At 31.3% G+C, this 15,332-nt stretch overlaps 1 protein-coding gene across 7 annotated transcripts in view; it reads right to left on the bottom strand.

Annotated features, from left to right (window-relative positions):
• The window catches only part of LOC113378477 (muscleblind-like protein 1), a 248,109-nt gene that overhangs the window by 183,212 nt on the left and 49,565 nt on the right, over positions 1-15,332 (bottom strand). Inside the window, exon 1 of one of the 7 annotated variants that reach the window (XM_026619006.1) lies at positions 9,396-9,760. The exons of the other annotated variants lie outside the window; for them this stretch is intronic. The gene's annotated coding sequence lies outside the window, so the exon portion shown is untranslated. Of the gene's footprint in view, positions 1-9,395; positions 9,761-15,332 lie in introns of those variants that run through there. 7 annotated transcript variants of the gene reach the window in all.

Raw genomic sequence — 15,332 nt, 5'->3', positions numbered from 1 at the left:
TGGAATATCCATCAGTAATGAAATTAAACTCTGAAAGTCACTATTATAAGCTGATTTACAGAACAAACATTATATATTATGGTTTTATATATTATATAGACATTGATAAGTTGAATTGAAGAGACAAGAGTTGTGGCATTATTGACGAGCGCGATGCAAATATTGATAATAACTGTCCTTAAATGAGAATATATATTCGTATTATTATATATTCATATGTTAATAAAACGTGCTAGAATGTAAACTTGTATTAATTCTGATATGTATACCTATAGCTTCTATTCTTAACTCCCGTAAGTAATGTAATTAGGTAAAACCATACCGAAATAACTTGGAAACGCTTTATATTTAATGTGTGGGCAAAACAAAAATACGCACCACTTAAGATAAATAAACGACGAAAATTCCGACTGTTTCATCTTCCAAATCCCATTTCTGAAATTTAACAACTACAAACAGGATCGCATATTGGATGCCAAGACTGGAATGTTGTATAAAATACAACAAAAACAAAAGCTTCTATTTTCAGGGAAGTTCGAATGAAATTGAAAAGACGAGCATAAGATAAATTATTCGATAAACCTTCGATGGAAGAATTATTAAGCAAGCCACTAAGTTAAGAACACAGAATTTCTGTTTATACCGATTGATATTAACGATGATAATGATGTCTTTAATACAAAATGTTGCAGTCTGTAGTGAGTAACCAAGTCGTAATGTAACGGACGTTATCATGTCGTGTATGTACAATCGTCACCCTTCCTTTTGATACGAACTCAGTCAGTAGTACAAATCCGCTTGCTGCTCATACAGTTAAGCAGTATGTCGAAATCCCTCAGAACCGACTTCCGCGTTCTCTATACAGAGATACGTACCAGATATGTATGTACATACATCCTACCCCAAAGCAGTTACTACTGTTCCCGGGACCAGGCCAAGAGCTAATACGGAAGCCCAACCAAAGATTAAATCAAATTACCGATAAAAACATTTCAGAACGCAGTTCGTTTGAACCAAAATACAGGCATTGAAAATTACATGATAGAGTATACGTAATAAATCATAATACACATAATGAATGCAAATGATGTGATACATTAAAAATGAAATAACGCGGCAGATTCAAGTTGATAATAACAAAAACATAATATAATTAACGTCACTACAAGTCACAAAAAACGTAATTAAAATATTATATATGATCATTAAATTAGTATACATTTATATTCAGTTTATTAAATTATAAACCTATCTCATTTATCTCAATGCCAAAATTTTTGTTTATATAATAGTTCAAGCATGCAGTTAAAATTTCAACAAAAATTTGCATTTATTACATAAAACTTATTAGGCATCTCACTGATGAGATTCTCACGTAAAATCATTGTTCGAAAATTAAGCAAATATTTAGAACATAGATTTTCTATCAGGCATAAAAGGCATGTGATTTGTAACTTAAAATCAATTTTTTCAGTTGTCCATTTCACAATTCTGTAGTAATATAAGCACAACAACTGTCAACTAAATAAAATGTGCGTTGAATAATCCAAATAAATTATTTATGCGCGTAACAACACAAGTTGCGATTGAATGCAACCATAATACGTCAATGCCAGCAGAGACAATTCTAAATACACGAAATATAAGCGCTGAACCAGTTGCTCGCGGGTTAATGAACAACACATTGCAATTAGCAAATGACTTCCATAATATGTGTATATATTGTTTTACGTTCGTATAAAGCATCGGGAACGCGTTGCTGTTGAAAGGTTAATATGTTCATATATGCTAATCCACTCGTTGTCTAAATTTTTTGTCAGTGATCAAAAATGCATGTAATTGTATTCGTAAGTCGCCACAGCAAACGGTTTTTCCTGGGCTAGGAGTAATGAAGAAAAGGTTAAGTGTTTTGCAGACTATCTAGAAACAGTATTCAAACCTAATATTTCTGAATACAACGATAATTCACGAACGGGAAACCAGACTCCACTACCATCTACGATTCATCGTGTTCCTAGATTCTCACCTGGAGAAGTTCTCTCACAATGTCATTCTTTGCGTAATAGAAAAGCTCCAGGCATGGACCTCATCACTCCCAAAATGCTAAAGGAACTACCTAAAAAGGGATTCGTCTTAATTACTTACGTCATAAATGCTATATTAAGACTTAATTACTGGCCAAACGCTTTGAAATCGTCAGAAATTATATTGATAGCAAAAGCGGACAAAAACCCTGAGCTTGTTGATTCATATAGGCCAATAAATCTCATTTCCACTTTGGCAAAAGTGTTTGAAAAACTTATACTGAATGATATATTTGTTAATCATAATGACTTATTTCCAGATCACCAATTTGGTTTTCGACGCAAGCATTCCACCATTCAGCAATGCCACAAGGTTGTGGATAATATACTTAAAGCATTTGAAAAAAAGGAATACTGTACTGCAGCGTTTCTAGATGTCAAGCAAGCATTCGATAAAGTGTGGCATGAAGGACTCCTAACAAAAATTAATAATTTGTTGCCCGAATACCATCATTTTTTCCAGTCGTATCTACAGAACAGACAATTTCGCACAAAAATTGGTACTGATTTTTCTGATTTTCGCGTTTTTGAAGCAGGTGTTCCGCAGGGCAGCGCTCTGGGACCTTTATTATATATATTATATACAAGAGACATTCCGGTTTTGGAAGATACAACCATTGGAACCTTTGCAGATGATATAGTAATTATTTCTACTGACAAAGATCCACTACTGGCAAGTATCAAACTGCAACATCACCTAAATAAAATTGAAAACTGGTCTAACTATTGGCGCACAAAAATCAATGAAGACAAATCTCACCATATAACTTTTACATTAATGAAGGGTAAATGTCCTTCGGTGTCTATTAATAATAAAATTATCCCTGAATCTGCTTCTGTAAAATATTTGGGAATGTACTTGGATAGCAAATTAAATTGGATTACTCATATAAACAGCAAAACAAAACAAATGGAAAGAAAAACGAAGTCACTGTTCTGGCTCATTAATGGTAAATCTAAATTATCATTAGAAAACAAAATTCTACTTTATAAAGCGACAATAAAACCGATTTGGACTTATGGCGTAGAGTTGTGGGGCTGCGCCAGTAAATCAAGAATTGCATCTATTCAAAGGAAACAATCCAAAATTTTACGGTGTATTGCAAATGCACCTTGGTATGTCAGCAACCGAATACTACATAACGATCTAAGAATCGATACCGTCCAAGAGGTAGTAAAAAACAGAAGTGGAATCCATCACGACAAGATCTTCAACCACAAGAACCCCACATTACTTCCCGTACTACAAACATCACATATTAGAAGATTGAAGAAGAAGCATCCCTTCGATCTAATGCATTAAAATGGAGTAACCCACTGGGGTGATCTCCGTCATTTCATATATATAGAATTTCAGTATTGTTACTGGACTTCTAATAACCATCACAATAGCTTATAGAAATTGTTTTTTCTGATTGCTATTAAAAAAAAAAAAAAAAAAAAAAAAAAAAAAAAAAATTGTATTCGTAAAATCATATTGTATGTAAATAATTATTATCGAGATCCGTTCACAACAGAGATGATGCTTCTAAATTATACACTCACATAAACATGCTCATTCAAGCGTACAATATGAATCTTAGTATCATCTAAAACATCTTCTATTTAATGTATTCATTATGCATTAAATTAATAGCATTTATAGGACAAATATCTGTATAGAAAATATACAATGATTGTTTTGACATATATAAGTAGCAATTCCAATAATTTTCCTTTATTTTAATTAAAAATTATTTTGAGGATTTTTTCTGCTTGACTTTAGAACATATTATTTAATTATTTAACAGTCAATTCGTCAATTTAAAAATATTCTAAACACGCATTTTATTATATATTCAATTTAGAGAGTTAATCTTTTAAATGTTACAGTTGTTGACACTGCCACTTGCGGAAACCCACATGTTATTCGCAGAATATGCAATATATTAGCAAGCAGCCTTAACGTTACTTTAGTATATAAAACCTAATACAATAATATCATAATATATCGCAGATTTCAACGTCAAACTGAAACAGAGTGATAGTATTAGCTTTTAAGTGCAAACTGTGGCCATTTTTCGATTATTGTGGTCAATTTTTATTATTTTTCTTCATTTAAACTTTAGAACCGTAACCGTGAATCATGTTTCTAGGGCCGCAATCAATAATAATGATGCAATATGAACTTAAATGATGATGATGCAACTATGAATTTAAAACATTCAACATTGATCAACTTTGGAAGATCCTTCTTTAAAAATTGTCCTAAAGTTTGTTGGCAAGTATCATCAAAGTTTGGCGCAAGGTAAAATACTTCAAGAGTGTGATAATAAAAAAATCCAAGAAAAAAATATAAACTTAAAAATAACATGATCTTTCGAAGTGCATTTCATTCACAATCATAATCGTAATTGTAAAGTTTGATTGTTTTTAGGTAAAAGCTATTTTGTTCAAGCAAACATAAGAACTTGGAATATAATACTCGGAGTCGACTTGTTTATACGTGTGATTATGTTTACAAATTACACATTAATTCAACGAATTTGTAAACGCTAGCTGCTTGTTTCTGAGCCCGCCGACCCTCTCGAAACAGTTTGGTTACAGGAGGACGGAAGATTAATCGAGACAATGCTCCCCACAGCGAAGACTTCGGTCTCCACACCGCGTCGGACGTGAAAGATTTGACGCACGTAGCTTCTTGCTTGGTGTACACCATTCATTACACGCCAGCACTATTTCTGCACGAGTCAAAAAATTTAGTGCGGCGGAGAGATTTACAGATATATCACAAGCATCAAATATAAAGGCACCAGACAAAAGTAATCTCATTTTTTTTTAATTATAACAATATTTGTATTACAATGCGCAATTAAAGTTATTTTTTAATATTGATAATCAATATAATCCTATTCATGTTTAGAAATATAGTTCAAAAATATTATATTATACCTATATAACTCAATACATTATATATTTCGGGCACAAATTTCACTTTTTACAAGATACGAGTTGTATAGAAAAGCCACTATGCATCCAGCAACAGAATGGCCAAAAATTCAAAAGTTGGTAAACCAAAGAAGATCTGAATACCAGTTAAAATATTTAGAAAAAAACTTCGATAAATATATGGAAAAAGGTATATATTACATTGTAATATGAATATTGTTTGAAAAATTTGATTGTTACAATTCTCTGGTACCCTTACATTTTTGCTTGTGAGATATCGGTAAATCTTTCCGCCACATTAAATTTTTTAATTGTTTTGAATATTTGTAAATAAATCAAAAATTGAGTGTAAGATAAATATGAAGCCCAGAAAAAGAAAGTCTCGCATTTTAGGAATGGTACCAAAATATATAATGGCTCTTCAGGGGATTACTTAGGCTTATACTGGGGATTCGACCTGAAATGAAAGTGAATACTCTGACTTCTATTTGTGTTATATACTTTGACTATTGAGGCAATTCGGTTATAAATAGTGTTACCTTCATAATCACTGCCGTATAAATAAAATTTTGAATTGTTATGAATTTAACTTGTAACATTATCAAAACAAAGCATTGAAATGAAAGCGTGCGAGATAATGATACAACAGAATGTAAGATAAGTAAGTATAAATATTAGTTAGAAAAGCCGCGGTATAGCGTGTTGGTTTCTTGCCTCCTAGCTGTCTCAGAGATACGAGTACACAATACAATGAACAACGATAAACGCTCAACACAATTGGGTTGAAAGGTCTTAGGAGTACTTTACATTTCTTCGCTTTTGACGTTGCGAAGTTACACAAGGAAAAGCGCATTACAGATCTATTGCGGATTATAATACTGCTATTCTTTATAAATAAATAAATAAATAGATTAATTGACAAATCGACATAAAAATAAAAATAAATCAACGAGAAACACGGTCAGAGAAGAGCAAATTACATTCCTTCACTCGCATCATTTATTAGCATTCTGTCTTCGCAGTGCTCAAGGCTCATAAATCCCGTAATAAAATTTCGCATTGCTTTGTCAAAAATATGATTGATAGTAGATGCTTGTGTAAAATTCAGTGTAAGTATTAGACAAATGCTGAAATGTTCGAGTAAAAGCTATTTACATGAATTAATTAATTTTTAAACGTTATCGAGGCGAAAAAAATCAGATCTTTGCAAAATAAGTGCAAGGTGCCAACTAATTTAAATGATTGATGCCTGTGTTGGACTGTGAGCTAAATAAAATCGGAGTGGGGCCAACATACATGTGTAGATAATGTCATACTATTGCCAAAAAACAATACAACATATTTATGTTTTAACACTTTGTTGACCAGTCACGAGTTAACTCGTGTTTTTACGGCCGAAACCAGATATATTTGTAAAAGCTGTTGTTATAACAAAGTATTAGGATACGTTATAAAAGTCCAATAAAATTAATCGGAAAATATCAATATAAAATTAAATATCAATTTCATATTGATAAAGATTTGATGATCAAAGTATGTTTGAATACTCTGTGTGAAGGAAGCATAATATATTAGTTGTGTGTACAATAAAGGATGACTTGTATCTAATATGTAGTCCATATAACTGCTGGTTCTCGGACTAGCAACCGAAGCAACTAAACTATGTGCAGATCTCACCACAACTGAACATTCCAAACTAAGTTGGCGATGTATATTTGTTATGAAATTAGTTTGCATGCATTTTACAGTTTGAAATGAATTGTATTTAATGAAGTATATTCATCAATTGTGTGCTTTTATTATGCACAATATAACTATGTCTTATCTAATATAACAATATAATAATAGAGTTAAATATCTATTCAAGCACAAAATCAGAATTTAAAAATAATCATCGTTAATTCAAATAACAAGTTAAAATTGATCAAATGATACAAATATTTAGTAAGAAACAGATGAGCTAAAAGTTATTTTCACATACAAGTATAAGGATTATATCGTAATACTCATTAATAATCGTTACTCATAATATATCGTTAGAAATTTAATTTTAAAACTTTATGTCAAAACGTTTAAGAACATTTATATGTAATTACACACAAATATATGTAACAAATATACATAACGTAAATCAAGAGCACTGTATAGGTTAGTGGATACATGTTATTAACAACTAGATGTTAATATTTTTTTTAATAGAATGATTGTCGTCGAGGATAATTTAATTAGTTCAAATAAAAACACAATGGCCGCATATTCATTAGTACTATTTGCTTCAAGTTAGTACCAAAAATAATTAAAGAAAGTTTTAGTTATATCATTTGAGTTGTGATTAACTTTAAGAATAATTTATTCACCTAATTTTTGTGTATACAGTTGATTATTATTACTAAAACATGTGTATATATTTATTAAACTAAATAAGCAACCGAAGGAGAAGATTACGTACTTTAATTTTTCATAATCCAATAATACAGAGTGCAATAGTAGAATTCAGTACACAAGATAGTCGTTACAACGTAATTACATTATATACATGAGAGCTTTGAAATCTTCTCATGTTTTGGTATGACAAAAGCGAAGCATGCGTCAATATAAAAATATATGAGAACTAGTTGCAAGGTTTAAAGAAATCGAATTTTTGTTAAAGGTATCAGCGAAAGTTACAGGTGTTTTAATTGATAAAAGGACTCATTAATTCCAAATTTGCAAACGTGTCATAAAAATAAATCACAAAACTAAAAATACTACATATATATATATATATATATATATATATATATATAATATGCTTGTTTGTGCGTAAATTCATTGAAGTGTATATGTGCATCGAATGTAATATACATCGATAGAAGAAAATGTGTTTAATTCAGTGGGCAAATATTTGTTCAAGTGACAAAGACAATCCAGCATATATCCAATTAAATATGGAGGAGTAAGGTGTCATAGGTCGCGATGGGTTTGATCTTGCAAGGGATAGGGGTTGTGATCCGTTTATTCGAACACAAATTCGATTTGAGGATTACATTGCCGATTCCAAGATAAAGTTTTGAAACAGATATCGTCGTTACACAAGTCGGAAATAGGTTCAAAATGTATCGTATAAAAATAATTATTACAATCCACACGATTTTGCGTAACATATTTACTTCAATTATTTATCTATTTCTGAATATTTATTACGAGCATATTTATTCTAGAATACATTCATTCTATTCTTAGTTGATGCACGAACTGCGGATAGAAATATATCATGTTTCTATATTTAAGTTAGATAGTTGATGCGGGCGTATAAGTTTCGTGCAGAGTGAAATATAGACCTTATTGAGTTTATGGCTATAAATTATTTGTGATTATTAATTAGTTTCCATGACTATATGTATAGTTATATAATTATTAATTGCTGGATTGTCACACTTTTTAAAAATTCATTGACTAAATGTAAAATAATGCATGTATATTAAAATGAAATGTCAGTTTCAAGGCAGAAAATATGCATAAACAAATCAATTATATATTATAAAGTTTGTTAAAAAATTATCGAAATTTAGTTTTACAAGTTTAACATAATCATCATATAAATATTATTTTAAGAGTCTAATTAGAATAGTAGTCTAGCTACTGACTGATGTGTTGTATTATTAAGAAACTACGGTATCATGGGCAGTTAGAAATGAAAACTAACGATAACTTTCATTCACTTTCGTGATCCGTTTAAAGGTAGCAAATTCAACGTATTACAGTAGGAATAAGTTTACAGCAGTAGTAAGATTCTAATGCGTTCATTCGAATGTGATCAGATTCTTATAGGAACATATCCTGGCATTCTATTTAGACTCCAAATTGACTTATTAACAGCATGGAATCTTTAACATAAAAACCTAATATATACACATAAAAGCAATTCTGGAAGAAATAAAAAAGATTTCAGATAAAGATTTGAACAAATCACAAAGGACAGTGCCCGGTTATTAATTCTGCCTCTGATCATTGTATCTTTAAATTTTAACATCATATTAGTTAATGATTAATATTTCATGTAAAATTATTCTCAATTCAATTTCAAGTTTGCATTGAAATACATTTGTGTAAATAACTAAAATGTGCAAGTAGTTTAAAAACAAATAGAACACAGTATTATTAGCACATGATTAGTTGATGCTTTTAGTCATGATAACGATGCACGACAAAACTCATTGATGTAACAATATGTATACGCATGACATTCGGTTGACACTTTCGGTTATTACGACAGCGTGGTACATATTCGGTGTGAATATTTGCCACACAAATAAACAAGACAATCATCGCATGACACTAATTAATATCTATCCGCATTGAATAATTCATTTACCGCGTAGAGATGACATGTTATTTACTTACATCAGAACTCTGGGACACAAGCAGCAAGCAGGTGTAAATCTTTTCGCGCCGATAGCGTGCCACTTTTCACACTAATCCGTGATGTTTATAATATACACGTTATTCTCTGTATGTAATTATTGATAAATTAGATGAAGCACTGTAATGTTTATAAAATATCCTCTACACACGCACACCACACTATTCTACTTTAATATGATTAATTTTTAGAGAAAAATTATTAAATAGACAAAAACGCATTGTTTGTTCTGTTTGTAAATATTTCGGCAATTTTTAACTTGACGCGAAACCGACACTGAAAGCGTTTAAGCTATGCGATAAGGCGGTTTATGTACGCGGGGAGCAAAAATAGCACGACCGTCCAATTCAGCAGACGCTTGTATACTGACGCAAAAGCGCTGGCTTCTTTACAACGCACACTGACTGATCGCGAAGAGTGCGCCGTGAACAGCGAGCGCTGATTGTATGCTGTACATACATTGTAAAGAGGGGGCACAAATACACGGCCGGAGACGACACTGCGAGCACGGGACGGCACGATATCGCCTGCTTTTCACGGCTGCTTCATGCGCCGTGGGGAAAACAGGGACGCAGCGCGAAAGGGACTTGTCTGGTTTCGTCGGATCCCCAGCGCGGTCGCTCTTGCTCTTGCTCTTACTCGGGCGTTCAGGAATATCGCGGAGTATCGGAATCGCGCGGGACGTAGGATTTGCGGATTATTCCTTCCTTCTTTTACCAGTGAACAAAGCCCTCACGGAACGATGAATTCGCTACCCCTAGGACATGTTTCTTTATCGCACGCTTCTAAGCGAACGCGGATATGTCTATCGCGCTCACCCTCCACGGCCCAACGCGGTTCCATGAGTCGCGATGTGCCGAGTTCCTCGAGGAATGAAATGGAAGAGTTGCGTGCCTGTATTCTGTTGTTCTGTGTTCTATGTGCGCTTCCACAATGCGCAATGCACCAAAACCTTGGGCACCGCTGAAATACAGGGATGTAGCCAATGTGACCATGCGGCCGCTGGTAAGTTAGTCAGCCAGCGACAGCCGCATGGCACGGAATGATTAGCGCCCACGCGTTCCACGCATAGCCACACCGTCGCTTATCACGTGCCCATTCATCTCGTACAATGAAAAACCATATGTTTCATATATGAATAGTCATTGTGATCTTGAGCAAAACAATTAATATACGAAATAGGCATCACTTCGATATATTTTTATGAATATTCACACTATATAACTAAACTTTTAAATATATGTTAAATAATAAGCCACAAATAGCAATACATATAAGAGTTCTTAAAGCAGTTTAAGTATTTGTTTAAGTTGAGTTTCGTAAACACTTTGACTTCCTTCAATTCAAAATTTATTTTTGTCCGCAGTTATAAAATCTTAAGCAATGTTTCAGTAAAACATAATAGTTTTATTGAATTTCAAAGCATCTCAAATTCGTATAAATTATCTTGCAATAAAAACATTTCACACATTTATAATATGTTGATAATATGTTGCAATATATTGATTATTTCACATAATTTCATTGTAATCTACTGTTTATCACAATAGTGTACTAAAAAGTACGAGTGGTATATGTAACGGGTTCTATCCCTTGTATGATTTTACCCTCTAGGTTTCTCTAGATTAGAATAACATGACAATGTTATTCTAGTGTGAAAAAAATTTAAATTTTGTTTTAACAAAATACCGTCTTAAATATTGTGTATTCTTTTAATTCAACTGATTCATTGGTACTTATCCAAGTCGTGCATGGCATCCTGTATTAACGCAAATGGCTGAAACTTCCCGTACGGAAAATATTTTTTTTTTATATTAGATTTTTGAGAATATATGAGTTTTGAAAAAATTGCTATATTTATATTCCAAAATATTTTGGAAATTTTGAATTTTGTTTTTCAAATAAATCGCGCTGTGTTAACTGCGCAGAGACGAAATATTTAAACGCGTAAGCGCGCGTCCCAGTCTAACGAATAAACATTGGTATAAAACCTATAGAAACTGTATAAAATATCTGATAACTTAAAGATATGTCTAATGATCATTTTTGATCGCCAAATAGCATTTTTTTACTTTTTGTAATTGGATTTTGGAAACCGCTGGACCTGCCTTCCCAAAAATTTTATCGGTTTTCATTCCGTCAATACAAATAACACAAAGTTTTATTGAATCATTCCGATCGGAAGCTCAGTTAACTCAAAAACTGAATTATCAATTTTGGCAATTTTCGCCTTTGCCAAAAACTAGTCAGCACTCCTCGCCGCCAATACAAACAAATATTTTTTTTAATTATTCAAATCGGTTGTTCCGTGTTCAGGAAATCGTCGAGGAAAATTTGTATCCGAACACACACATATTTCATACATCAATATTTTCTAAGGTATGCCAGAATGTTCACCTTTGAAATGTAAAGATATATAAAAAAAATCTTTTACGATTTTTTGCCATTACTGTAAGTTACCCTACGGGAAGTTAAATATACAAATTCGTTTAAAACATAGAAAGTTCTATAAATAACCAATAGTTTTTTTTTATACAGTAATAATCTAAATATATATTCTGTACAAATAACATTCAGTATTGTCAATGGATAATATTGATAGGTCGGCATATACTATTATGTTCGGTGTTAGCTCTATCCGTAGACAAGACATATGATATCGGATACCCATCCATACAACTGATTGATGGCAATAATTCTGCCGAATATCATTTCAATATATTTCCAACCATACCAATGTTATGAATTTATTGAAAAAGTATCTACTTGAGTAATCAATAAAACGTCGAGATCAAGTACAAACTAGTGCAATGTTCGAGCAATATTAAATGTTTTCAAATAGATTATCATAAATAAATACTGTAACATTGTCTAATATTTATAAGAATAAATTATATGAACTGAATTGCAAAGTTGAAAATATTTGTTTAAAGTATATTTGTTTAAAGTATATTCGAACTTAAGTCAAAATTACAATTAAAATCAGAATTATTTTCTATATACAAAAAAAATATTTTTTGAAAAAAAAATTTTTTTGAAAAAAAAAATTGAAACAATTTTTTTTCCAAAAGCAATTATTTTGTTGAAACAAGCAGAAAGTTCTTTGAATCATTCAAATCGGATGTTTAGTTCTCTCAAAAACTGCCATTTGTTACACATTTAGCTCTGTATCTCTGAAACTGCTGGACTTGCCTTTGCCAAAAACTAATCACCCCTTCTCCCCGTCATTGCGAATTGAATGTTTTTTGGATCATTCAAATCGGATGCTCCGATCTTTCAAAAACTCGATTTCTATTTTCTGCACTCTTTGCTCCGTATCTCCGAAACGGCTGGACCTGCTTTTGCCAAAAACTAATCAGCACATCTCCCTATCAATAGGAATCGAATGTTTTTTGAACCATTCAAATCGGTTGATCGCGCCCAATCGCGCGCCCTAAAACGTGGACGAAAAATTATACCCATACATACATACACACACACATCCATTTTTTGCCAAAATGTTCAGAAACCTTCAAAACGTCGAGAAATGTAAAAATTTTCAATTTCGATTTTTGGACAATTACGATAACTCACCCTACGGAAAGTTAATAAAGTAATGAAAAATATATGATCTGCTACTTTAATTATATATATATATATATATATATATATATATATATATAGATTATTTTTATATACTACATTTTATTATTGAATTTTTTTGAAAGTTTATATATATATATATATATATATATATATATATATATGTATATATATGTTGACAGTTTTGGTCAGACATAACACTAATTATTAAATCTTAGTAACAGAACATACATATTGTTAAAATATACTAGATATTCTTCCTTGTCAACTTATTTCGCTTCAATAAATAATAATACAGAACAGATAAAACACATAATTTTAAAAGACTAAAAACTATAGCGAGACATTTGTCAAACTGTGTTTTGTTTTTGAAGTAATATTTTTTTATAAAAAGTGTCGCGGCCCGCGATTGGGCCCTTTTAACCATTTTTCGAAGGCCTGGTAAATTTTACCGCATCGGCAACGGATTGGGCGAGATGTCGATAGCGGATGACCACAATCCTAAAAAATTTTTCGCTCACGCAGAACGGGACCTAACGTCTATAACATGGACAAATGCTATCAATAATCGGACGATTCTTAGCGTTGCCTTAGCAAGCAAAGATTTTATGATGCTGGAAGGATCCGTGGTGCTAGGTTGCCTGGGTATTGCAGGCCCTCGCATTCCTGTCATGGGATCAGCGGAGCGGGCAAATTTTGACATGAGTTTGGAGTCGTTTATTAGAGTAAGTTTCAGAAATACAGAGGTGCTATAATGGATACTGTTAATATACTAAAACAAGAGCATTTGAAAGAAACTTTTTTAGTATTAAATTCTTATTAGAAATTTACATACTTTTACAAAATTATCGAAGAAGATGCGTTGCAAATAATGAAAGATTTTTGATAAAACATACACTATTACGTATTTTAATAAAAGAAATTATAATGATCAAATGTAATTTTAATACTGTTTTAATATTGATCGCAAAAAAATCAAGTTAATTAAACACTGTATTTAAAACTAATTTTCAAATTCAGTTAATTACAATGTAGGAGCTGTTCAGAAAAAAAATCTTTTAGTGAAATATACTTGCTAATGAAAATAAAAATTGTAAACCAGATTTCGAATATTGATATGCATCAAATATTATTCTATATATTATACTCAACTTATTTTTCTAGGATAACATGTTAAAAAAAATAATTTAATGTAACAGTTGTAGAAATAATTTTGTTTATAGACCATAACGTTCGTATGTATTAATGTTTCACGGCAAATTAAGGTCATTGCCATTTTAAAAAATGTTCATTGTTCTCATATAAAGTCCATAAAAATGTTAATTTAAATTAAAGACCGTAGTTTATTACCAAAGCAAGGCGGGTATATACTATAATATTTATGTTAATTAAATTGATGAACAATTCAGCAAAAATGATACGAAACATGCTGAAACCATGTAATTTGTGTTTATTCTGATTTATATGCTTGATCACAGATCTATATTACACATTGAGTGAATTGTTAAAGCACAAATAAATTTTAGAATCTACGTCCATGGATATAGTTCTTCACAACGACAAGTATACAAAAAGGGCAGAAAGAAAAAGTTCAAATAGATTTTTATTTACTAGTACACAAACGTTTTTTAAAGTTTTCTAATTCTTGGCTTATGAGTTCGATCTAAAAACTTACTTAGGGTGTTTAACCTTTTTTTATGATATTTATACTGTTTTATAATTATAATACTATAATATAAGAGTATCTACCTATAGAATCTACTCCTAAACAATTATAAAATAGGATGCACCCAGATATATTCCTCGGCTTCTTTCTTTGTCAAAGAATTTTATTTACAAAACTTAGCAGTATTTCGATAGTAAAATGACTAGCCTAAGCTGAATGCTAAATGTACAAATAGAGAAACGGAGTATTTGCTTGCATACAAATATAAACAATATTTAAAATAAGTATTCAAACATTAAATAAATGTTCGTAACCAATAGAATTGTTTGAAAGACAAATTTTAATCGTGTTCTATATTTAATTCATAAGACTTCGAGAAATAGCGACAAGTCTATTTAATTTGACTTGAATTAATAGAAAAACATTATAGATGATCATTGCATGTAAGTATTTGAAATGCCTAACCGCTTTTTTTATTATGATTATACCATCTATCTTGCAAAGTCTATTTCTTGAATAAACTGCAATAATATGCATTAATCAAGAACACGGATTAAAAAAAATTACCAATTGAATTTTGAGCATAATAGTGAGGAAAAGTAATGAAAAACCACTGACACCTTCGATAAAAGTTCGAACCCAACTCATAGACAAGTTATAAACAACATAT

This window comes from Ctenocephalides felis, unplaced genomic scaffold, assembly GCF_003426905.1.
Source record: "Ctenocephalides felis isolate EL2017-DRISC unplaced genomic scaffold, ASM342690v1 CF-g0.4_SCAFFOLD_01886, whole genome shotgun sequence".
NCBI classification, from domain to species: domain Eukaryota; kingdom Metazoa; phylum Arthropoda; class Insecta; order Siphonaptera; family Pulicidae; genus Ctenocephalides; species Ctenocephalides felis.
The sequence above is the reverse complement of the archived record's forward strand: the minus strand, read 5'-3'. Positions and strand labels throughout refer to the sequence as shown.